Source organism: Arachis hypogaea, chromosome 9, assembly GCF_003086295.3.
Source record: "Arachis hypogaea cultivar Tifrunner chromosome 9, arahy.Tifrunner.gnm2.J5K5, whole genome shotgun sequence".
Taxonomy (NCBI): Eukaryota; Viridiplantae; Streptophyta; class Magnoliopsida; order Fabales; family Fabaceae; genus Arachis; species Arachis hypogaea.
Window position 1 is genome coordinate 53,643,226 of NC_092044.1, and position 25,650 is coordinate 53,668,875.

The 25,650-nt window shown below is 39.8% G+C and overlaps 2 non-coding genes across 2 annotated transcripts; one reads left to right on the plus strand and one right to left on the minus strand.

Moving 5' to 3' along the window:
- Window positions 1-17,703: 17,703 nt before the first annotated feature.
- LOC112713720 (small nucleolar RNA R71) lies at window positions 17,704-17,807 on the plus strand. Its single transcript, XR_003158690.1, has one exon. It is a non-coding gene; the product is annotated as a small nucleolar RNA R71 (small nucleolar RNA).
- Window positions 17,808-25,196: 7,389 nt separating this feature from the next.
- On the minus strand, window positions 25,197-25,304 carry LOC112714207 (small nucleolar RNA R71). The gene has a single exon (XR_003159162.1). It is a non-coding gene; the product is annotated as a small nucleolar RNA R71 (small nucleolar RNA).
- Between the last annotated feature and the right edge of the window lie 346 nt (window positions 25,305-25,650).

Below are 25,650 nucleotides of genomic sequence, written 5' to 3' on the forward strand. Positions count from 1 at the left end.
CTCCTCTATTTGGGCCCTTTACTGGGCTCTTCTGTCGATTTGGCCGAGCTCTTTAAGAAGAGATCGGATAGTCTGACTTGAAGAGGTCGGTCGCTTTATCTCCAATCATCCCGGGTCGGATAGCTCAACCCAGGGTATGAACAGGAGGCCACAACCAACTTCTAAGTTTGGTGTTGAACCCCCACATTCAAACTCTAAGTTTGGTGTTGGGAGGTTCCAACATAGCTCTGAGTATCTGTGAGGCTCCATGAGAGCCACTGTCAGGCTACTGACATTAAAGAAGCGCTTGTTGGGAGGCAACCCAATGTTATATTTATCTATTTTCCTTTGTTATTTTATTTTTTTTAGGTTGATGATCATGGAAAGTCACAAAATCAATTGAAAAAAGCAAAAACAGAATGAAAAACAGAAAGAAAAACAGCACACCCTGGAGGAAAACTTGCTGGCGTTTAAACGCTAGTGAAGACAGCAAATGGGCGTTCAACGCCCAATCTGGCACCATTCTGGGCGTTTAACGCCAGAAAGGGGCACCAGACTGGCGTTAAACGCCAGGAAGGGGCAAGAAGCTGGCGTTAAACGCTAGAAATGGGCACCAGCCCAGAGTTTAACGCCATAATTGGCAGAATGAGCATTTTTGCTCGCCACTTGGTGCAGGGATTAATTTTCCTTGACACCTCAGGATCTGTGGACCCCACAGGATCCCCACCTACCCCACCACTCCCTCTCTTCTTCACCCATTCACCAATCACCTCAACACCTCTTCCCCAAAAATCCCTCTCCTATCAAACCCCACTATTCTCTTCACCACTCACATACATCCTTCATAAAACCCCACCTACCTCACCATTCAAATTCAAACCACTTTCCATCCCAAACCCACCCATACATGACCGAACCCTACCCCCCTCTCCACTCCTATATAAACCCATCTTTACTCCTTTATTTTCACACAACCTAAACACTACTTCTCCCTCTTGGCCGGACCACAAAGCCACCTCCATCTCCTCTATTTCTTCTTCTTCTACTCTCTTCTTTCTTCTTTTGCTCGAGGACGACCAAACCTTCTAAGTTTGGTGTGGTAAAAACATTGCTTTTTGTTTTTCCATAACCATTTATGGCATCTAAGGCCGGAGAAACCTCTAAAAAGAGGAAAGGGAAGGCAAAAGCTTCCACTTCCGAGTCATGGGAGATGGAGAGATTCATCTCAAGGGTGCATCAAGACCACTTCTATGAAGTTGTGGCCATGAAGAAGGTGATCATCGAGGTCCCTTTCATACTCAAAAAGAGTGAATATCTGGAGATCCGACAGGAGATCCAAAGAAGAGGTTGGGAAGTTCTTACCAACCCCATTCAACAAGTCAGAATCTTAATGGTTCAAGAGTTCTATGCCAATGCACGTATCACCAAGAACCATGATCAAAGTGTGAACCCGGACCCAAAGAATTGGCTTACAATGGTTCGGGGAAAATGCTTAGATTTTAGTCCGGAAAATGTAAGGTTGGCATTCAAATTGCCCATGATGCAAGGAGATGAACACCCCTACACTAGAAGGGTCAACTTTGATCAAAAGTTGGACCAAGTCCTCATAGACATTTGTGAAGAGGGCGCTCAATGGAAGAGAGATTCAAGAGGGAAGCCGGTTCAACTGAGAAGGCATGACCTCAAGCCCGTGGCTAGGGGATGGTTGGAGTTTATCCAACGCTCAATTATTTCCACTAGCAACCGGTCAGAAGTTACTATAGACCGGGCTATCATGATTCAAAGCATCATGATTGGAGAGGAAGTAGAAGTTCATGAGGTTATATCCCAAGAACTTTATAAGGTGGCGGACAAGTCCTCTACCTTGGCAAGGTTAGCCTTCCTTCATCTCATTTGTCACCTCTGTTATTCAGTCGGAATTGACATAGAGGGAGACACCCTCATTGATGAGGACAAGCCCATCACTAAGAAAAGGATGGAGCAAACAAGAGATCCCACTCATCATGAAATCCCTGAGATGCCTCAAGGGATGCACTTTCCTCCACAAAATTATTGGGAGTAAATCAACACCTCCCTAGGAGAATTGAGTTCCAACATGGGACAACTAAGGGTGGAGCACCAAGAACATTCCATCCTCCTCCATGAAATTAGAGAAGATCAAAGAATCATGAGAGAGGAGCAACAAAGGCAAGGAAGAGACATTGAGGAGGTCAAGCACTCCATGAGATCTTCAAGAGGAAGAACAAGCCGCCATCACTAAGGTGGACCCGTTCTTTAATCTCCTTGTCCTTTATTTCTCTATTTTTCGAATTTTTATGCTTATGTTTATCTATGTTTGTGTCTTATGATCATTAGTGTCTTAGTGTCTATGCCTTAAAGTTATGAATGTCCTATGAATCCATCACCTTTCTTAAATGAAAAATGTTCTTAATTGAAAAAGAGAAGAATTGCATGAATTTTGAATTTTATAACAGATTAATTATTTTTGATGTGGTGGCAATACTTTTGATTTTTGAATGTATGCTTAAACAGTGCATATGCCTTTTGAATTTGTGTTCATGAATGTTGGCTCTTGAAAGAATGATGAAAAAGGAGACATGTTACTGAGGATCTGAAAAATCATAAAAATGATTCTAGAAGCAAGAAAAAGCAATGAATACAAAAAAAAATAATAAAGTTATGATCCAAGGCAAAAAGAGTGTGCTTAAGAACCCTGGACACCTCTAATTGGGGACTCTAGCAAAGCTGAGTCACAATCTGAAAAGGTTCACCCAATTATGTGTCTATGGCATGTATGTATCCGATGGTAATACTGGAAGACAGAGTGCTTTGGGCCACGGCCAAGACTCGTAAAGTAGCTGTGTTCAAGAATCATCATACTTTACTAGGAGAGTCAATAACACTATCTGGATTCTGAGTTCCTATAGAAGCCAATCATTCTGAATTTCAAAGGATAGAGTGAGATGCCAAAAATGTTCAGAGGCAAAAAGCTAAAAGCCCCGCTCATCTAATTAATACTGATCTTCATAGATGTTTTTGGAATTCACTGCATATTCTCTTCTTTTTATCTTATTTGATTTTCAGTTGCTTGGGGACAAGCAACAATTTAAGTTTGGTGTTGTGATGAGTGGATAATTTATACGCTTTTTGGCATTGTTTTTAGTATGTTTCTAGTATGTTTTAGTTAGTTTTTATTATATTTTTATTAGTTTTTAGTTAAAATTCACTTTTCTGGACTTTACTATGAGTTTGTGTGTTTTTTCGTGATTTCAGGTATTTTCTGGCTGAAATTGAGGGACCTGAGCAAAAATCTGATTCAGAGGCTGAAAAGGACTGCAGATGCTGTTGGATTCTGACCTCCCTGCACTCGAAGTGTATTTTCTGGAGCTACAGAAGCCCAATTGGCGAGCTCTTAATTTTCTTGGAAATTCGACATCATGGGCTTTTCAGCAATGTATAATAGTCTATACATTGCCCGAGATTTGATGGCCCAAACAGGCGTCCCAAGTCAGCTCAAGAATTCTGGCGTAAAACGCCGGAACTGGCACAAGAATGGGAGTTAAACGCCCAAACTAGCACAAAAGCTGGCGTTTGACTCCAAGAAGAGTCTCTACACATGAAAGCTTCAATTCTCAGCCTAAACACACACCAAGTGGGCCCGGAAGTGGATTTTTATGTCATTTACTCATCTTTGTAAACCCTAAGCTACTAGTTCTCTACAAATAGGACCTTTTGCTATTGTATTGGAGATCTTTCGATCATGTTTGGATGATTGAACCCTCTTTGGGAGGCTGGCCATTCAGCCATGCCTAGACCTTGTTCTTATGTATTTTCAACGGCAGAGTTTCTACACACCATAGATTAAGGTGTGGAGCTCTGCTGTACCTCGAGTATTAATGCAATTACTATTGTTCTTCTATTCAATTCCGCTTATTCTTGTTCTAAGATATCACTTGTTCCTCAACTTGATGAATATGATGATCAGTGACACTCATCATCATTCTCACCTATGAACGTGTGCCTGACAACCACCTCCGTTCTACCTTAGATTGAGTGGATATCTCTTGGATCCCTTAATCGGAATCTTCGTGGTATAAGCTAGAATTGATGGCGGCATTCAAGAGAATCCGGAAGGTCTAAACCTTGTCTGTGGTATTCTGAGTAGAATTCAAGGATTGAATAACTGTGAAGAGCTTCAAACTTCTGAAGGCTGGGTGTTAGTGACAGACGCAAAAGAATCAATGGATTCTATTCCAACCTGATTAAGAACCGACAGATGATTAGCCGTGCTGTGACAGAGCACGTTGAACATTTTCACTGAGAGGACGAGATTGTAGCCACTGACAACGGTGATGCCCAACATACAGCTTGCCATGGAAAGGAGTAAGAAGGATTGGATGAAGACAGTAGGAAAGCAGAGAGACGAAAGGGACAAAGCATCTCCATACGCTTATCTGAAATTCTCACCAATGAATTGCATAAGTATCTCTATCTTTATTTTATGCTTTATTCATAAATCATCTATAACCATTTGAATCTGCCTGACTGAGATTTATAAGATGACTATAGCTTGCTTCATACCAACAATCTCCGTGGGATCGACCCTTACTCGCGTAAGGTTTATTACTTGGACGACCCAGTGCACTTACTGGTTAGTTGTGCGAAGTTGTGATAAAGAGTTGATATTGCAATTGAGCGTACCATGTTGATGGCGCCATTCATGATCACAATTTCGTGCACCAGCTACGGAACAAGCAGGAGTTGAAGGAGCGGACACGACAAAAGCTTTGGCAACAGGCTCAGAGGGTGGCTCAATATCATCATCATAGGATCATCGGGACTGATCTTGCCATCCTCACGACATTATCCAAGCTAAATAAAGCAAGGTCGGCCTCAGGGGCAATAACCCGAACCTGCTCCTTTAGGTTCTCATAAGTAGTAGTTACACTGCCTACAAGGTGACACTGGAGCTCGGAATAATCAACCTGGGCCGACTCTAACTCCTTCCAAAGACGCATCACTTCCCAATAGGACATGATATAGCTTTCTTTGTGTCTCAAAGCCGTGTCCTCAGCCAACCTCACAAAAGCTGCCAAAGCAAGAGAGCTAGCCTTCTCCCCCTCCAACTCCTTCTTCAGTTTAGTTACCTCTGCTTCAAACTCCTCTTTCAGACCCTTCATCCGATCAAACACTTGCTTAGCTTCCTCCATAAAGGCTTTGGTAGCATGCAGAGGCAGATTTTGGGCAGTTCGATACAGAGCAGCTCCCATATGAGCCATCTTAACACTACTCCAAGTTATAAAATCTAAGTGATGAAGGAGAGATACATCATCCATAGAGAGGGCACCATAAGGTGCGATCTGCTGGTCCACAAAGCCAATAGGGTAAAAATCCGGGGCATCCAGATTGAAAGGTTCAATGGTTCGAGGTCTTTTAGGAGGAGGGACAGCCGAAGAAGAAACCACAGCAGCAGTAGAAGATTATGGGGGATCCACTAAATGGATCTAAGGTGTAGGGATCATTCTCCTCGGGCCAGGAGAGCTCAGCACAGACGACTTCAATGGGACCTGAGAAGTCCCTTCCCCATCTACATGGGCCGATGTGTTTTGAGCTGCAGTAGCTTTCCTCGCCTTCTTGAAGGCCTTCATTGCATCATTATTCTTGGCCAGCTCTGGAAATTGGAAAACAACAAATTATCATACTAGGAAGAAAGAGGAAAAAGCAAAGCACAAGAAATAGTATACATCAAGTAATACCCAATATATCTCGGACAAGGGAGGGGTCTCCCAAACATTTTTTGGTATCTAAATGAGGAGGTTCCCCCCAAAGATCCTCCAAAACCATCACAAAGGCCTGTTCGACCTCATCAAGCATCTCCCATGTATAACGGGACACTACTACATTCTGCTGCCAATATAAAGGGAAGGATGGTTCCCCATTCGCTTCCAGAAAAAAGGTACGAGCTCCCTCAACAGCTTGAAACTTGAAAAAATAATTCTTGAAGTCCCTAAAAGACTCATCGTACATGGTAAGAACCTTATGTCCTTGTGCAGATCTAAAAGAAACCCATGAGGCTTTCTTTTCTGAAGAGATCCCATGCTTAGTTAAAACAAACAAGTAAAAGAAAAGAGTTTGAGAAGGGGTAATATTCAGTTCTTGACAAAAAAGTTGAAAAATCTTAATAAAACCCCAAAAGTTTGGATGAAGCTGGGAAGGAGCTACATTACACGACCATAACAAATCAGTCTCAAACGAGGTAAAAGGAAAAGTGATATCCAACTGGCTGAAGAAATAGTCATAGGTATAAAAGAAAAGGCGCTCCCCCTGGGTCAGGACAGGGAAGCAAACCCTTTCTTCGAAGTCAGGTGCCACCAACTCATAATTCTTCTCTTGATCCCTACTCTTACAGAGACAGTGATGCTTCCTAAGCTCCACACAGAATTCAGCATTAACCACAAAAACACACATCAAAACAAGGAAGTCTAACCAATCGGACATACCCTCGGGAACCTTAGAAGATGTCTCTACAATATTTTTGCGAGAAGATATAGCCAACTAGTCCTACAAACAAGAAAAAGAGAGTGGATTACTAAAAACATCTCGGACGAAATTAAAGCAACTCAGCCAACACCGTCCAAACACGGCACAAATAGCAAAAGGAAACCCCAGGACCCACACCAAGAAAGTCCAGGGGCATCCTTTGGAGGCAATCAGGGAATAAAGATTTAGGAAAATCTACAAAGACTAATGTCCCAACAGAAACCCGCAGCAAGAACACAGAGAAACCCTTTTCAAGAAAAAACAAACGCAAAGAAGATCAAACGAGCTGCCAAAAGAAAAAGTTACAACAGTTCAGAAATCAGTAGTAGCATACAAAGCCCTAAAAAGCCAAACCAGGAAAACACACTCAGAAGCATACGTAAGGTCAAAAGGAAAAAAGCATGCATCACAAGTAACAAACCAGGCGCGATAAAATTCAAGCTTTCTAAACATGCACTCAGTCAAAGCCAGAGCTTCAAAATCAAACACAATGCAGCAGAAATAAATGGTGAAGGGAAAGCAAAACCAACCTGAGCAAGGAGAAAAAATGTGGAAAAAGGTTGAAGACGAGGAGGCCAGAAATCGCCGTCGAAAGCACTTACGATCGTCAAACAAGCGTTGCAAGAAGAAACATCAAGAAACGTAAGTTTTCAAAAGAAAACAGAAAGAGAGGAGAAAAAGGGAAGTCATAGCAAAAAAGCAAGAGAGAAGAAAAATGTTTTCTGGGAGTAAATTTCAAACTAAAAGCCAAGAGAAACAGAGCATCAAAAGCCAATTAATGGGGCATTAAAAACCCTCGCACGTTCCCAAGGCCAGGACAGTAATCCAAAAGCGCGCGTTTTTAAAGGAAGCGAAACGTTCTGCATTCAAAAAGGGAACCCTTCAAAGACAAAATTGAAAAAAATGCTCGAGTTCGGCGTCACCCGAAAAGTATCAAAGTCTAAAAACTAAAGATTCAAACTCAAAAGGAAGACCGAGCTCGAGCAGGGGCATTGTTCATACCCTGAGTCGAGCTGTCCGACCTGGGATGTTCTACCGACAAAGCGACCGACCTCCTTAGGTCAGGACAACCGACCTCTTCTTAAAGAGCTCGGCCAAACTATAGAGATAAAGGGCCCAAACAGAGGAACACAACCCGAATCCAAGGGCAGCCCAAGCCTATAGAGATAAAGGCGGTTCCCTTAAAGATAAGATGACCTCGCTCGAAGATAAAGATAAGATAAGATAACTAACTTATCTTATCCAAGAAAGGTCTCTACACTATTATAAATACATTGGAGCACCCAGGTATAACTCATACTCTGATTCTACTCATTACCTACTTAATACCCTTGCTAACTTAAGCATCAGAGTCCCTTGCAGGTATCCCCCACCCTCCGGGGATGAAGGAATCAGCACCACCATCTTGTCCAATAAATCGGATACAATGATTCCGACTAGCACTAAAGATCTCGTTCGTGGTCGACCTGCAGTTTCAGGTAACCCATGGAACAGGTCCAATTTCCTCCTCCTTTTTTTCCTTTGAGTGGTCGAGCTGGGGGTATTTTTTCTGTGTGGCAAACTTCTCTGTAAACATCCACAAGGGACACCCAAAGAGGAGTGTAATTGTGGTATTTTTTGGTTTTTTTCGAATGTCGATCTTCCTTCTTTTTGGACTCTTTATCCTTATCCCAGGAGGGATAGGTGAATCCGAATTTTAAGGTCTCTCCTAGTCAAGAGTTTTCCTCCATGTTGATGTACTTCTCTGCTCGTTCTTGCACTTCGTTCAGAGATGTGGGTGTTTTTTCGATATGGATTGGCTAGAAGGCCTCTCTCGCAAGCCATTGATGAGATCCATAATGGCAGCCTCTGTTGGTAGGCTTTGTATGTCCAGGCATGTTTTGTTGAATCTTTCCATGTAGTTGCGAAGACTTTTCCGTTCTTCTTGCTTGATTCCCAATAGACTTGAGGCGTACCTAGCCTTATCTTTTTAGATGGAGAATCTGGCCAAAAACATCTTGGCTAAGTCGTCGAAGCTTGAGATGGACCTAGGAGGTAGATTGTCGAACCATCTAATTGTTGTCTTTGTTAAAGTAGTTCGAAAGGCTTTGCAGCGAACTACATCTGAGGCATCGGTAGGGTACATTCTACTTCTGAAATTGCTGAAATGATGGCCGAGATTTGTAGTTCCATCATACAAAGTCATATCCGGGAGTTTAAAGTCTTTTGGGATTTTAGTCTTCATGATCTCCTTGGTAAATGGATCTTGGTCCTTGCAGGAGCTATCCTCATGAGGGGATTGATGACTTGCATCGTCTATCCTTCTTTCTTACATAAAGAAGACCATAAAAGAGCATAAATCTCATTTGATCAGTATAATTCATGCATTATTTGATGAATATTATGGTACATTACTTTGAGATGAGTTGTGCTGAATTTCAAGTGAAAAAGGGCATCAAAAATGGGAAGAAGACAAACAAGAAGCTGGGCGTGTAAAACTGGCGTGCCACTTGGAGCAAATGCCACAAAAATGCACTGGCGTGGCACGCTAGGAGCTAGGCGTGGCACGCCAGTACTAAAGTCTAGAGAAGAAGTCCAAGCATGAATATGGGCGTGGCACGCCAGGGACTGGGCGTGGCACGCTAGTACAAAATTCCAAAGAGCAAAATAGAGGACACAAAAGGGGCGTGGCATGCAAGGTTGGGCGTGGCATGCCTGACCCATCAATTACTATGGGCGTGCCACTTGAGCAAAGGGGCATGGCACGCCAACTCACCATCTTAAGAAGAACCTCCACTATGGCGTGCCACTTGGTGTCGAAGGCGTGGTATGCCAGTTCCAAGAAGTCACTTGGGCGTGCCACTTGAAGTCGAAGGCGTGGCATGCCAACTTCTCAATCTCACTTAGGCATGCCACTTGAAGGCCGAGGCGTGGCACGCCAACTACTGGAACAAGACAAGATCATGGGCGTGGCATGCCAACCTTTAGGCGTGGCACGCTGGTATAAGTTTCCAGAGAGGATGAAGGAGGCCAATTACATGGGGCGTGCCACTTGGTATCAAAGGCGTGGCACGCCACTCACTATTCTTCACTTAGGCGTGCCACTTGAGCAACCAGGCGTGGCACACCAGTGTCATTCAGAGGGGCAAAGAAGCATTGGGGCGTGCCACTTGAGTTCGTGGCGTGGCACGCCAAACAGAGGAACCACTCACTCACAAAGGGGCGTGGCACACCAGACCCTGGGCGTGCCACACCAGTGCAACTTTCCAAAGGAGCTTAGCCAAGCACACAGCAAGGGCGTGGCACGCCAGACCCTGCGCGTGCCATGCTAGTTCAAGTTTCTAGAGGCAAAGAAAAGTGAAAAAAGGCAAAGGGCATGCCACTTGAGTTTGAAGGCGTGGCACGCTAACACAAGAATTTCACTATGGCATGCCACATGAGTTCGAAGGCGTGGAACGCCAAGGTTGATATAGAGATGAGTGTGCCACTTGATGGATTGGGCGTGGCACGCTAAGCTAGAAATGAAGGGCACGTGACACGCCAGTAAAGCGCCAGCCACACGCCAGCTGAGAAGTCACACTTATTGAGTGCTTTCTTTTCCCTACAAAATGTAATTTTCCTTTTTCACTTCTGTAATTCTTTTATTTTACTAGGAGTAGTATAAATACCCCCAAGGAGTACTGAAGGGGGGTTAAGCAGTCAGTTTTAGATCCACTTTTACACTTCACTTTTGAGTACTTTTTGAGCTATGAGTAGCTAACTTCCATCTCGTTGAGAGACGGAGCTCTGTTGTTCTTGATGGATTGATAATAGTGAAATTCTTCTTCTCTTCATCTTCTCTTTGATTTGCTAGAAGGAATTTCGTTCTTAATGCTTAGTGTTCAATTATCTTGGGAAAGAGATTGAATGCAATCAGGTTTCATGGGAACCTTGGGAAAGGAAACATGAAACCATGCTTGAAATCCCTTCTCACACTTGAGTAGAATCTGGGTTTTGGTGTTTGGATACGTGACATATAATCCTCCCTCTACCTGGACCTATAAGGGTGTATGGTATAATCAGGGACTAAGCATATCTCTCTTCATGAACAATTAGACCAAGGAATTGGCTATTGATCAAGATATGAGAGATTGAGTCACCAAGGGATTGGGGCTCGATCAATCATGATTGCCAAGAGGTCAATAAGTTGCATGATTGAAGAGGATATAAGCTAGATTTGATCCAAAGAGACAACATCTCCCAATCTCAATGAACTTCCCCATTCTTATCTATCTATTTCTTTACTGCTTAATTTTTACATTCAGCAATTCCCCACTCCTATTTACATTCAAGTCATTTATGATTTAGCACTTTACACTCTGCAATTTCCGTTTCTGCACTTTATTGCTTTTCTTTATATTCTAGTCATTTACAATTATGTCATTTACAATTCTGTACTTCACAATCTTATTGATCCGCTTGATTAATTCGTCAACCAATTAAAACTGCTTGAATTTTCCAATCTCTGTGGATACGATCCCACTCCACTGTGGGTTATTACTTGGCGATAATTTTGGTGCGCTTGCCAAAAGAACTAATTCACTAATTTTTGAATGGGGTGTGAATTAGAACTCATCAGGGATCAATTAGCTTTGGCCTTGAGATCGGCTTCGAGTTTTAGGAGTTTGTCCTCCAATTCCCGGCGTCACCTTATCTCCCTTTGTAGGTCTTTCTCAGCCTCTCGTTGACGTACAACTTCTTCTTCAAGTTGTTTTAAACAGCCTTGAAGCGCCTCCATGGCTCCCGCATTTGGAGAATTCTTTTTGTTGTTAAGTTGAGGAGTATCCTTTGGTGTAGTGTCTGCATTTTTGTGCAGCGTTCTATCCTCTAGATCTGAATCGTGGTCGTTGTCATGGTCGTCTGCCGTGGTGATGGGATGACTTCCAGGTTCCCCGGTAGTAGCGCCAATATTCCGAGGGTTACCTAAAACTGTAGGTCGATCTCGGATGAGATCTTCTGTACTGGTTGGAGTAGGCATGTCCAGCTGGTAGGTGGTGGCCGGAGTTGTTGTGTTCGACTTGTTTGACTAGCTACGCTGCTGATCCTTTTTCACCAGAGGGTGGTGGTACCTGCAAGGGACTCCGATGCTTAAGTTAGCAAGGGTATTAAGCAGGTTTTTAGTAGAATCAGAGTATGATTTATACTTGGGTGCTCCAGTGTATTTATAATGGTGTAGAGTGACCTTTGTAGATAAGATAAGTTAGTTATCTTATCTTATCTTCATTTTATCTTTTATGGGAACCGCCCTTAACTCTATAGGCCCGAGCTGCCTTTGGATTTGGGTCATGTTCCTCTATTTGGGCCTTTCGTTGGGCTTTCCTGGCAATTTGGCCGAGCTCTTTGAGAAGAGGTCAGATAGCTTGACCTGAGGAGGTCGGTCATCTCGTTGCTAATCATCCCGGGTCGGATAGCTCGACCCAGGGTATGAACAGCTACCATGAACATTGTGGCAGAATTTGTGCGTGAGGCTGCGGTAGCAAAGGCTAGGGCTGTTGAACGTTTTAGAGTAAGGAATCGGAATGAAAATGAACATAGAGAAGACAATGGGAATGATGAGAACAACTTGGGGCATCCTGAAGGACCTATGTCCCTTGCGACCTTTCTGAAGATTAATCCGCCTAAGTTCAAGGGTAGACTCGTTGTGACTGACGTTGATAATTGGTTTCGAGGTATTGAACAATCACTGAGAGCGCAGCATGTTCCGGAAGGACAACACATGGAGTTTGCTACTTATATGCTCGAGGAAGAAGCTGAGTTCTAGTGGCATGGGATACAACAACTACTATAACATAATAAAGGTGACATTCCTTGGGATATTTTAAGGATGAATTCTACAAGAAATATTTTCCAAGAGCAGTGCATGATGCTAAAGAGATGGAGCTTATGCAGCTGAGGTAAGGGGATATGACTGTTGCTGAGTATGCTCGTAACTTTGATGACTTGTTTCATTTCTCTAAGATCTGTCAAGGGAATCCTACTGACTTTGAAGAATGGAAGTGCTTGAAGTTTGAAGGAGGTCTTCGTGATGATCTGATGAGTTCAATAGTTCCACTGGAGATACGTAACTTTGCCGAATTAGTCAATAAGAGCAAGTTAGTGGAAGAATGTATTAAGAAAGTGACTGCAGCCAAAGCGAGTCACTAAGGATTTCCATCAAGGCATCTTAGCAATCATCAGTTAGTTGGGCGGAGGGTGCATTTTAAAGCACGTGGCATATGACAGCACAAGAACCTACAAGTTGGTAACATTACTGCTCACCCTACGGGTAAGAATGAAGGTAAAATAAGGCAAGGCAATGGTAAACGAGCCCATCAGGCATACATAAACTCTGCATGTAAGCAATGCGAAAAAGAGCATGGTAACAGGTCTTGCCAGTTTGGATCACCTAACTACTATGCTTGTGGAGAACCTGGACATATTGCCAAGGATTGTCCAAAGGGGTTTACTCAAAATCCAGTTAAAACCCAACAACAAGGACGAGTATTTGCTATCACTATTGATGATGTTGTGCAATCGGATGCCCTCATTCAAGGTCAGTGTTATGTCAAGAATCGATTTCTAACTGTACTGTATGATTCGGGTGCATCGCATTCCTTATTTCTCTAATTGTTGCTCACAAGTTAGGATTATATTTCTTTAAATTTAATTTTCACTTGATTGTTCGTACACCTGCATGCCAGAATGCTTTGACTAGTTCAGCACATCCCAAAGTACCATTTATCATTAAGAATAGGACTTTCATACATGATATGATCTGTTTGCCTCAGTATGACTTAAAAGTTATTCTAGGACTAGATTGGTTACCCAAATATTATGTTTTCGTAGATTATTTTGAAAGGACTATTGTTATTCCATTTGATAGTTTATATAATAAACAATTCTTGTCCCATACTTTATATTTAAATTCCATAAGAGTTACCTTAGATGGAAGGGATTGTGAGGGGTACGTTCTATTAGCGGCTAGCTCAAATGATAGTGAATTAAGCCTAGACCGGATCTAGAAAATCCATTTCAAGTGCAGGGAGGTCAGAATCCAACAGCATCAGCAGTCCTTTGTCAGCCTTCTATCAGAGTTTTGCTCAGGTCCCTCAATTCCAGCCAGAAAATACCTGAAGTCACAGAAAAACACACAAACTCATAGTAAAGTCCAGAAATGTAAATTTAGCATAAAAACTAATGAAAATATCCCTAAAAGTAGCTAGATCCTACTAAAAATTACCTAAAAACAATGCAAAAAAGCGTATAAATTATCCGCTCATCACAACACCAAACTTAAATTGTTGCTTGTCTCCAAGCAATTGAAAATCAATTAGGATAAAAAGAAGAGAATATACTATAAAGCTCAGAATATCAATGAATATTAATTCTAATTAGATGAGCGGGACTTGTAGCTTTTTGCTTCTGAACAGTTTTGGCATCTCACTTTATCCTTTGAAGTTTAGAATGATTGGAATCTCTAGGAACTTAGAATTTCAGATAGTGTTATTGATTCTCCTAGTTAAGTTTGTTGATTCTTGAACACAGCTACTTTTATGATTCTTGGCCGTGGCCCTAAGCACTTTGTTTTCCAATATTACCACCGGATACATAAATGCCACAGACATATGACTGGGTGAACCTTTTCAGATTGTGACTCAGCTTTGCTAAAGTCCCCAGTTAGAGGTGTCCAGAGCTCTTAAGCACACTCTTTTTGCGTTAGATCACGACTTTAACCACTAAGTCTCAAGCTTTTCACTTGGACCTGCATGCCACAAGCACATGGTTAGGGACAGCTTGATTTAGCCGCTTAAGCCTAGATTTTATTTCGTTGGGCCCTCCTATCCATTGATGCTCAAAGCCTTGGATCCTTTTTACCCTTGCCTTCTGGTTTTAAGGGCTATTGGCTTTTTCTATTTGCTTTTTCTTTTTTCTTTCTATTATTTTTTTTGCCATTTTTTTTCGCAAGCTTTTGCTATTCACTGCTTTTTCTTGCTTTAAGAATCAATTTCATGATTTTTCAGATTATCAATAGCATTTCACTTTGTTCATCATTCTTTCAAGAGTCAACAATTTTAACATTCATAAACAACAAGATAAAAAATATGCACTTTTCAAGCATTCATTTAGAAAACAAAAAGTATGGTCACCACATCAATATAATTAAACTAAATTCAAGGATAAATTCGAAACTCATGTACTTCTTGTTCTTTTGTATTAAAAACATGTTTCATTTAAGAAAGGTGAAGGATTCACGGAATTATTCATATCTTTAAGATATAGTTACTACATACTAATGATCATGTAAGAAAGACACAAACATAGATAACATAGAGCTTAAAAATTGAAAAACAGAGATAAGAATAAGGAAGTTAAGGAATGAGTCCACCTTAGTGAGGGTGGCGCCTTTTTGAAGGATCAATGGTGCTTTTTGAGCTCCTTTATGTTTCTTCCTTGCCTCTGTTGCTTGATCCCTAGTGATTTTGGTGCTCCTATCCTTAGTTGCTCCCAATAGTTGTGTGGAGGAAAATATATCCCTTGAGGTATCTCAGGGATTTCTTGATGAGGGAATTCCTCATGCTCTCTTGATGTGCAGTCAAATGCTCTACTACTGAGTTATGGACCCTTGAGATAAATCTCTCCATCTCCCATGACTCAGAGGTGGAAGCAATTGCCTTCCCTTTCCTCTTTCTTGAGGTTTCTCTGGCCTTAGGTGCCATAAATGGTTATGGAAAAACAAAAAACCTATGCTTTTACCACACCAAACTTAGAACATTGCTCACCCTCGAGCAAAAGAAGAAAGAATAGAAGAAGAAGAAGAAGATATGGAGGAGAGGGACAGATGTTTGTGTTTCGGCCATCTAGGGTGGGTTTGGGTGGGAAGGATGGATGGATGTGAGTGGTGAAAAGGTGTTGGGGAGGAGAGATTGAGGTGATTAGTGAAGAAGAGAGAAGGTGAGTTGGGATAGGTAGGGATCCTGTTGGGTCCACAGATCCTAAGGTGTCAAGGATTATCATCCCTGCACCAATGAGGCATGTAAAATGCCCTCTGCAAGCAATCCTGGCGTTCAACACCAGATTGATGCTTGTTTCTGGTGTTGAACTCTAGCTTCATGCTTGTTTTGGGCGTTCAACGCCCATTTGCAGCATGTTTCTAGCGTTGAACGCCAGTTCCATGCTTGTTTCTGGCGTTCAGTGCCAGCTCTGCTCAGGGTGTATTCCCGGCATTTAAACGCCAGGATGTTGCTTGTTTCTGGCATTCAACGCCAGATCCATGCTCTGTTCTGGCGTTGAACGTCAGCCAGATGGTCCTTATTGGCGTTTAAATGCCAGTAAGTCCTTCCTCCAGGGTGTGCTTTTTCTTCTGCTGTTTTTTATCCTGTTTTTAATTTTAATATTTATTTTGTGACTCCACATGATCATGAACCTAATAAAACATAAAAGAACAATAAAAGAAAAATAAAATAAGATAAATAAAAATTGGGTTACCTCCCAATAAGTGCTCCTTTAATGTAGGGATTCAACACCAAACTTAGAGTTTGGCTATGGCCTCCCAACACTAAACTTAAAGTTTGATTGTGGGGGCTCTGTTTGACTATGTACTAAGAGAAGCTTTTCATGCTTCCTCTCCATTTCTAAAGAAGAAAACCCTTGGGTCTTGTACACAAGGTAGTCCCCATTCAATTGAAAGACTAATTCTCCTCTGTTAACATCTATCACAGCTCCTCCTGTGGCTAGGAAAGGTCTTCCAAGGATGATGCATTCATCCTCCTCTTTCCTAGTGTCTGAGATTATGAAATCAGCAAGGATGTAAAGGCCTTCAACCTTTACCAATACGTTCTCTACCAATCCATAAGCTTGTCTTACTAACTTGTCTGCCATTTGCAATGAGAATATGGCAGGCTGTACCTCAATGATCCCCAACTTCTCCATTACAGAGAGTGGCATAAGAGCCTTTTCAAAGCCTGACCCTAGGTCAAGGATGCCTCAATGATGCCTGACCCTAGGTCACACAGAGCCTTTTCAAAGGTCATGGTGCCTATGGTACAAGGTATTAAGAATTTATCAGGATATTGTTTCTTTTGAAGTAAAGTTTGCTGAACCCATGTATCTAGTTCACCAATGAGCAAGGGAGGTTCATCTTCCCAAGTCTCATTACCAAACAACTTGGCATTCAGCTTCATGATAGCTCCTAGATATTGAGCAACTTGCTCTCCAGTTACATCTTCATTCTCTTCAGAGGAAGAATAGTCTTCAGAGCTCATGAATGGCAGAAGGAGTGTTAATGGAATCTCTATGGTCTCTATATGAGCTTCAGATTCCTTTGGGTCCTCAATAGGGAACTCCTTCTTGGTTGGGAGACGTCCCATGAGGTCTTCCTTATTGGGACTTACGTCCTCCCCTTCCTCCTTGCATTCATCCATATTGACTATATCAATGGCCTTACACTCTCTCTTTGGATTCTCTTTTGTATTGCTTGGAAGAGTACTAGGAGGAGTTTCAGTGACTTTGTTACTCAGCTGGCCCACTTGTGCCTCCAAATTTCTAATGGAGGACCTTGTTTTACTCATGAAACTTAAAGTGGCCTTAGACAGATCAGAGACTATATTTGCTAAGTTAGAGGTGCTCTGCTCAGAATTCTCTGTCTATTGCTGAGAAGATGATGAAAAAGGCTTGCCATTGCTAAACCTGTTTCTTCCACCATTATTAAAGCCTTGTTGAGGCTTTTGTTGATCCTTCCATGAGAAATTTGGATGATTTCTCCATGAAGAATTATAGGTGTTTCCATAAGGTTCACCCATGTAATTTACCTCTGCCATTGCAGGGTTTTCAGGATCATATGATTCTTCTTCAGAAGATACCTCTTTAATACTGTTGGATGCATTTTGCCATCCATTCAGACTTTGAGAAATCATGTTGACTTGCTGAGTCAACATTTTGTTCTGAGCCAATATGGCATTTAGAGCATCAATTTCAAGAACTCCCTTCCTTTGAGGCGTCCCGTTATTCACGGAATTCCTCTTAGAAGTGGTCATGAATTGGTTATTTGCAACCATTTCAATAAGTTCTTGAGCTTCTGCAGGCATTTTCTTTAGGTGAATAGATCCACCTGCAGAATAATCCAGTGACAACTTAGAGAACTCAGACAGACCATAATAGAATATATCTATCATGGTCTAGTCTGAAAACATGTCAGAAGGACACTTTTTGGTCATCTTCTTGTATCTTTCCCAAGCTTCATAGAAGGATTCACCATCTTTTTTCTTGAAGGTCTGAACATCCACTCTAAGCTTGCTCAGCTTTTGAGGAGGAAAGAATTTAACCAAGAAGGCCGTGACCAGCTTATCCCAAGAGTCCAGGCTATCCTTAGGTTATGAGTCCAACGATGTTCTAGCTCTGTCTCTTACAGCAAAAGGGAAAAGCATGAGCCTGTAGACTTCAGGATCTACTCCATTAGTCTTAACAGTCTCACGGATCTACAAGAACTCAGTTAAAAACTGGTAGGAATCTTCTGATGGAAGTCCATGAAACTTGCAGTTTTGTTGCATTAGAGCAACTAGTTGAGGTTTCAGCTCAAAATTGTTTGCTCCAATGGCAGGAATTGAGATGCTTCTTCCATCAAACTTGGAAGTAGGTGTAGTATAATCACCAAGCATCCTCCTTGCATTATTGTTGTTGGGTTCGGCTGCCATATCCTTTTCTTGTTTGAAAATTTCAGTAAGGTTGTCTCTAGATTGTTGTAATTTAGCTTCTCTTAGTTTCCTCTTCATAGTCCTTTCAGGTTCAGGATCAGCTTCAACAAGAATGCCTTTTTCTTTGTTCCTGCTCATATGAAAAAGAAGAGAACAGAAAAAGAAGAGGAATCCTCTATATCACAGTATAGATATTCCTTTATGTTAGTAGAAGAAAAAGGGAATAGAGGAAAGAAAAAGTAAGAATCCAAACACAAGGGTGAGGATAGGTTCAGATTCTTGAGATGAAGAGAAGTGTTAGTGAATAAATAAATAAATAGAAGAAGATGAGAGGGAGAGGGTTCGAAAATTAATTTTGAAAAGGGTTAGTGATTTTCAAAAATTAAGAGAAGAAATAAAATTAAAATTAAAATTTGAAACAATTAATAAATTAAGAAAATTTCGAAAAAGAGGGAAGTGATTTTCGAAAATTAGAGAGGGAAAAGTAGTTAGGTGGTTTTGAAAAAGATAAAAAACAAATAAAAAGTTAATTAGTTAGTTGAAAAAGATATTAAAATCGATTTTGAAAAGATAAGAAGATAAGAAGTTAGAAGGGATATTTTGAAATCAAATTTTTGGAAAAGATATGATTTAAAAAGATATGATAAAAAGATATGATTAAAAAGATATGGTTGAAAAAGATTTAATTTTTAAAATTTAAAATTAATTACTTGGCTAACAAGAAACTAAAAGATATGATTCTAGAATTTAAAGATTGAACCTTTCTTAACAAGAAAGTAACAAACTTCAAATTTTTGAATCAATCACATTAATTGTTAGTAAAGCCTTTGAAAATCATGAATTAAAGATAAGAAAAAGATTTTAAAATTCAAATTAAAAATTTTCAAAAAATAGTAAGAAAAATAAAAAAAGAATTGATTTTTGAAAAAGTTTTGAAAAGATAAGATTTTTAAAATTGAAAATTTGACTTGACTTATAGAAATAGCTAAGTTTTAAAATTGAGAGGAATAAGGAAAAAATATTTTTTTGATTTTTTGAATTTTTAATGATGAGAGAGAAAAACAACAAAAATGACTCACAATATGAACATTATGAATCAAAACTCATGATGCATGCAAGAAGACTATGAATGTCAAGATGAACACCAAGAACACTTTGAAGATCATGATGAACATCAAGAACATATTTTTGAAAAATTTTTGATGCAAAGAAAACATGCAAGACACCAAACTTAGAAATCTTTAATGCTTAGACAATATGAATGCAAAGATGCATGAATTTTTGAAAATTGCAAGAATAAGATGAATATACAATTGACACCAAACTTATAAATTGACTTAAGACTCAAACAAGAAACACAAAATATTTTTTTTTATTTTATGATTTTATTTTTTTTTTTTTGTATTTTCTTTTATTTTTTTCAAAAAAAATATAGGAAAAAGAAAATAAGAAATTCAAAAATTTTTAATAAGAATTCCAGGAATCTTTCAATGTTGGCCTAAAGCTCCAATCCAAGGGTTGGACATGGCTTAATAGCCAGCCAACTTTAGGATATAAATCAAGCATACAACAGCTGATATTTCAATTAATTTGCCTCTATGCTGATGGTTTGGAAGCCTCAGTCTAAAAGAATTAGACATGGCTTTACAGCCAGCCAGATTTCAACATGCTTCATGAAACTCTAGAATTCATTCTTAAAAATTTTGAAAAATTTTCGAAAACAAAAGGAAAAAATTTTTGAAAGATTTTTGAAAATTTTTTTCGAAAATAAAACAAAAAGAAAATTACCTAATCTGAACAACAAGATGAATCGTTAGTTGTCCAAACTCGAACAATCCCCGGCAACGGCGCCAAAAACTTGGTGGGCGGAATTGTGATCTCTAATAATGGCATTCAACATGGTATGCGCATTTATAACTCAGCACTTTCTTCACAACCTCGCACAACTAACCAGCAAGTGCACTGGGTCGTCCAAGTAATAAACCTTACGTGAGTAAGGGTCGATCCCACGAAGATTGTTGGTATGAAGCAAGCTATGGTCATCTTATAAATCTCAGTTAAACGGATAATAATTTGTTATGGAATTTTTGAATAATAATAATAAATAAACAGAAAATAAAGATAGAAATACTTATGTAAATCATTGATGGAAATTTCAGATAGGCGTATGAAGTTGCTGTGCTCCTTCTGAATCTCTGCTTTCCTACTACATTCATCCAATCCTTCTTACTCATTTCCATGGCAAGCTGTATGTAGGGCATCACCATTGTCAATGGCTACATCCCATCCTCTCAGTGAAAAAAGTCCAAATGCTCTGTCACAGCACGGCTAATCATCTGTCGGTTCTTGATCATGCTGGAATAGAATCCATTGATTCTTTTGCGTTTGTCATCACGCCCAACAATCGCGAGTTTGAAGCTCGTCACAGTCATTCAATCCCTGAATCCTACTCGGAATACCACAGACAAGGTTTAGACTCTCCAAATCCTCATGAATGCCGCCATCAATTCTAGCTTATACCATGAAGATTCTGATTAAGGAATCTAAGAGATATGCGCCCGGTCTAAGGTAGAACGGAGGTGGTTGTCAGTCATGCGTTCATAGGTGAGAATGATGATGAGTGTCACGGATCATCACATTCATCATGGTGAAGTGCAACGAATATCTTAGAATAGGAATAAACTGAATTGAATAGAAAATAGTAGTAATTGCATTAACTCGAGGTACAGCAGAGCTCCACACCCTTAATCTATGGTGTGTAGAAACTCCACCGTTGAAAATACATAAGTGATGGTTCAGGAATGGCCGAATGGCCAGCCCCCAAAACATGATCAAAAGTCTCCTAAGATGAATAATGGAATAAAACCGAGACCAAAGATGTCTAATACAATAGTAAAATGTCCTATTTATACTAGACTAGCTACTAGGGTTTACAAAAGTAAGTAATTGATGCAGAAATCCACTTCCAGGGCCCACTTGGTGTGTGCTTTGGCTGAGCTTGAGCTTTACACGTGCAGAGGCATTTTTGGAGTTGAACGCCAAGTTGTAACGTGTTTTAGGCGTTTGATGAGCCGATAATTTATACGCTTTTTGGCATTGTTTTTAGTATGCTTTTAGTATGTTTTAGTTAGTTTTTATTATATTTTTATTAGTTTTTAGTTAAAATTCACTTTTCTAGACTTTACTATGAGTTTGTGTATTTTTCTATGATTTCAGGTATTTTCTGGCTGAAATTGAGGCCCCTGAGCAAAAATCTGATTCAGAGGCTGAAAAGGGCTGCAGATGCTGTTGGATTTTGACCTCCCTATACTCAAAGTAGATTTTTTAGAGCTACAGAAACCCAATTGGCGCCCTCTCAATTGCGTTGGAAAGTAGACATCTAGGGCTTTCCAGCAATATATAATAGTTTATACTTACCCGAGATTTGATGGCCCAAACAGGCGTTCGAAGTCAACTTCAGAATTCCCGGCGTTAAACGCCCAAATTGGCACAAAAGCTGGCGTTTAACTCCAATAAAAGTCTCTACACATGGAAGCTTCAATGCTCAGCCCAAGGACACACCAAGTGGGCCCGGAAGTGGATTTTTACGTCATTTACTCATTTCTGTAATTCTAGGTTACTAGTTCTCTATAAATAGGACCTTTTGCTATTGTATTTGGAGAATCTTTCAATCTTCGGATCATCTTTTGATCATGTTTTTATGCTTGAACCCTCTTTGGGAGGATGGCCATTTGGCCATGACTAGACCTTGTTCTTATGTATTTTCAACGGTAGAGTTTCTACACACCATAGATTAAGGTGTGGAGCTCTGTTGTACCTCGAGTATTAATGCAATTACTATTGTTCTTCTATTCAATTCAGCTTATTCTTGTTCTAAGATATCACTTGTTCCTCAACTTGATGAATATGATGATCTATGTCACTCATCATCATTCTCACCTATGAACGTGTGCCTGACAACCACCTCCGTTCTACCTTAGATTGAGTGGATATCTCTTGGATTCCTTAATCAGAATCTTCGTGGTATAAGCTAGAATCCATTGGCAGCCATTTTTGAGAATCCGGAAGGTCTAAACCTTTTCTATGGTATTCTGAGTAGGATTCAGGGATTGAATGACTGTGACGAGCTTTAAACTCGCGATTGTGGGGCATTAGTGACAGACGTAAAAGAATCACTGGATTCTATTCCTACATGATCGAGAACCGACAGATGAATAGATGTGCTGTGACAGAGCGCGTTGAACATTTTCACTGAGAGGACGAGACTGTAGCCATTAACAATGGTGATGTCCAACATACAGCTTGCCATGGAAAGGAGTAAGAAGGATTGGATGAAGACAGTAGGAAAGCAGAGAGATGGAAGGGACAAAGCATCTCCATACGCTTATCTGAAATTCTCACCAATGAATTACATAAGTATCTCTATCTTTATTTTATGTTTTATTCATCTTTTAATTATCAATCCTCCATAACCATTTGAATCCGCCTGACTGAGATTTACAAGATGAGCATAGCTTGCTTCATACCAACAATCTCCTTGGGATCGACCCTTACTCGCGTAAGGTTTATTACTTGGAGACCCAGTGCACTTGCTGGTTAGTTGTGCGAAGTTGTGATAAAGAGTTGAGATTGCAATTGAGCGTACCATGTTGATGGCGCCATTGATGATCACAATTTCGTGCACCAAGTTTTTGGCGCCGTTGCCGGGGATTGTTTGAGTTTGGACAACTGATGGTTCATCTTGTTGCTTAGATTAGGTAATTTTATTTTATGTTTAAGCTTTTTACTTTTCGAAAATTTTTCAAAAATACAAAAAATATTTCTATTTTGTTCTTCAGAGTTTTTAAGAATGGATTCTAGAGTTTCATGATGATTTGTTGAAGTATGGCTGGCTGTGAAGCCATGTCTAATCTTTTGGACTGAGGTTTCAACTTATCATCACAAGAGCTTGTTGATTTCTATCAATTTTGCTATTGTGAGCAATGATCTGCTAAAGCTTGGCTGGCCATTGGCCATGTCTAGTGTTTTGGACCGGAGCTTTCACTGAAAGCTTGGCTGGCTGTGAAGCCATGTCTAATTCCTGGACCAGAGTCTTAGACTAGCATTGCAATGATTCCTGGAATTCTCATTAAGAATTTTGAACCCTTGTTTTTCTTTTCCACTCAATTTTCAAAAAAGCACAAAAAAAATTTATAAAATCTTAAAATAAAAAATATTTTTATGTTTCTTGTTTGAGTCTAGTGTCTAATTTTAAGTTTGGTGTGGATTGCATGTCTTTATTCTTCTAATTTTCAAAAATTACATGCATTATGTTCTTCATTGATCTTCAAGTTGTTCTTGATGATTTCCTTACTCAGATCTTTAAATTCTCTTGTCTTGAGTATTTTGTTGTTTCTCATATGCATTCTCAATTTGTTAGTGTCAATAGTATACAAACTTCTAAGTTTGGTGTCTTGCATGCATTGTTTATTTGATCTTAGTTGCATTTTGATTATTCCTCATCATTAAAAATTCAAAAAAATTTTTAATTTGTGTCTTTTCAAGTCAATAATACAGAGAACTGAAGATTCAGAACATGCAGCAGAGGAATTACACAGAAAAAGCTGGGCATTCAAAACGCCCAGTGAAGAAGGAAAATTGGCGTTTAAACACCAGCCAGGGTACCTGGCTGGGTGTTTAACACCCAAAAAGGTAGCATTTTGGGCGTTAAATGCCAGAATGGATACCATTCTGGGCGTTTAACGCTAGGATGATACAAGAGGGAAGATTTTGTTTTTAATTCAAATTTTTTTCAAGTTTTCATAATTTTTCAAAATCAAATATTTTTCAAACCATATCTTTTCAATCATATATTTTCAAAATCAATTTCTTTCCATTCTCAAAAATACTTGCCTACAGTTAATGATTTGATTCAACATTTCAAGTATGTTGCCTTTTCTGTTAAGAAAGGTTTAATGTTTGAATCATATCCTTTAAATTTCTTGTTAGCCAAGTCATTAATTTTAAAAATCAAATCTTTTTAAATTGTTTCTCAATCATATCTTTTCAATCATATATTTTTAAAACTATAACTCTTCAATCATATCTTCTTAATCACATCTTTTTCCAAATAATTTTCAATCTTTTTTATTTCTAATTTCAAAATCTTTTTCAAAAATCACTTTATTTCTTTCCCAACTTTAATTTTTGAAAATCATTCTTCAATTTTTCAAAATTTCTTCAAAATCTTTTAATTTATTTTCGAAAATTCTTCCTCTCTTTTCACATCCTTCTATTTAAGGACTAACACTCCTCCACTATCAACAATTCGAACTCTATCTCTCTTGATAAGTTCGAATTCTTCTTCTTCTACCTCCTCCTTCTATTCTTATTTTCCTCTGACATCTCAAGGAATCTCTATACTGTGACATAGAGAATTCCATATTTTCTTGTTCTCTTCTCTTTCATATAAGCAGGAGCAAAGACAAAAGCATTCTTGTTGAGGCTGACCCTGAACCTGAAAGGACCTTGAAGCGAAAGCTAAGAGAAGCTAAAGCACTACTCTCTGTAGAGGACCTAACAGAAATCTTCAAATAAGAAGAAAACATGGCAGCCAAAAACAAGAACAATGCCAACAATGCAAGGAAGGTGCTGGGTGACTTTACTGCACCTACTCCCGACTTCTATGGGAGAAGCATCTCTATCCCTGCCATTGGAGCAAACACCTTTGAGCTTAAGCCTCAATTAGTTTCTCTAATGCAACAGAATTGCAAGTTCCATGGACTTCCATTGGAAGATCCTCATCAGTTTTTAGCTGAATTCTTGTAAATCTGTGACACTGTCAAGACGAATGGGGTTGACCCTGAGGTCTACAGACTTATGCTATTCCCTTTTGCTGTAAGAGACAGAGCTAGGATATGGTTGGACTCACAACCTAAAGAAAGCCTGAACTCTTGGGAAAAGCTATTCAATGCCTTCTTGGCAAAGTTCTTTCCACCTCAAAAATTGAGTAAGCTTAGAGTGGAAGTCGAAACCTTCAGACAGAAGGAAGGTGAATCCCTCTATGAAGCTTGGGAAAGATATAAAAAATTGATCAGAAAGTGTCCTTCTGACATGCTTTCTGAATGGAGCATCATAGGTATCTTCTATGATGGTCTGTCTAAACTATCCAAGATGTCATTGGACAGCTCTGCTGGAGGATCTCTTCATCTGAAGAAGACGCCTGTAGAAGCTCAAGAACTCATTGAAATGGTTGCAAATAACCAATTCATGTACACTTCTAAAAGGAATCCTGTGAACAATGGGACGAATCAGAAGAAAGGAGTTCTTGTGATTGATACTCTGAATGCCATATTCTCAGAACAAAATATTGACTCAGTAAGTCAATATGATTTCTCAAATTCTGTCTGGAATGCAAGCTGCACCAGGCAGTACTAAGGACGCTTCATCTGAAGAAGAAGCTTAT